The sequence below is a fragment of the Cariama cristata genome, unplaced genomic scaffold (genome assembly GCF_000690535.1).
Source record: "Cariama cristata isolate BGI_N322 unplaced genomic scaffold, ASM69053v1 scaffold24228, whole genome shotgun sequence".
Lineage (NCBI taxonomy): Eukaryota > Metazoa > Chordata > Aves > Cariamiformes > Cariamidae > Cariama > Cariama cristata.
In genome coordinates, this window is record NW_009630980.1 from 7,242 (window position 1) to 7,842 (window position 601).

The following is a 601-nucleotide window of genomic DNA, read 5'->3' on the forward strand; positions in this document are numbered from 1 at the left end:
CTTGTTGACTGCTCTCCCTCAGCTCCTAGGTGGAGCAGCAAAATGTCAACATTCACTCTCTTGTCATTCATCTTTCTGGATTTCTCTTTTGTAAGGGGGGGTAACAGCTCTTGATGCACCAGTGGGGTTTTCTCAGGATAAAAGGACATAAGAGAACTTTAGAGTATTATGAAATTAGAAGCTTGGTTGGCTGGCAGTACATTGTGGAACTATTCAGTATTTATATCACACAAACATGTTCTTAAGTTTCCTTTTTTTTTTTTGAACTCTTACTTTCCTAACAAATAAAATGTATTTTGAATATTTTGTCTGAATTCCACAGAAGACTGCGATGATCAGAAAAGAGTATTTCAACCAAGTTATATTCAAGAAAAACAGGGGTTTGATCTCTTTTACATTAAGTAGATAATGAAAACTCGGAAAAAAAACATTTACTTAATCCTCAAATCTACTCCATTTATTTGAGTACGTTATACATAATAAATTAGTATAGAAAACGAATGTAAAATGCAGAACTATGTCATAATGAATGCATGACAAACAGATTTTGTAGCTTGTATCACCTTTTTTTTTTATGAACAAATGGCATTAAAGTTGTCTA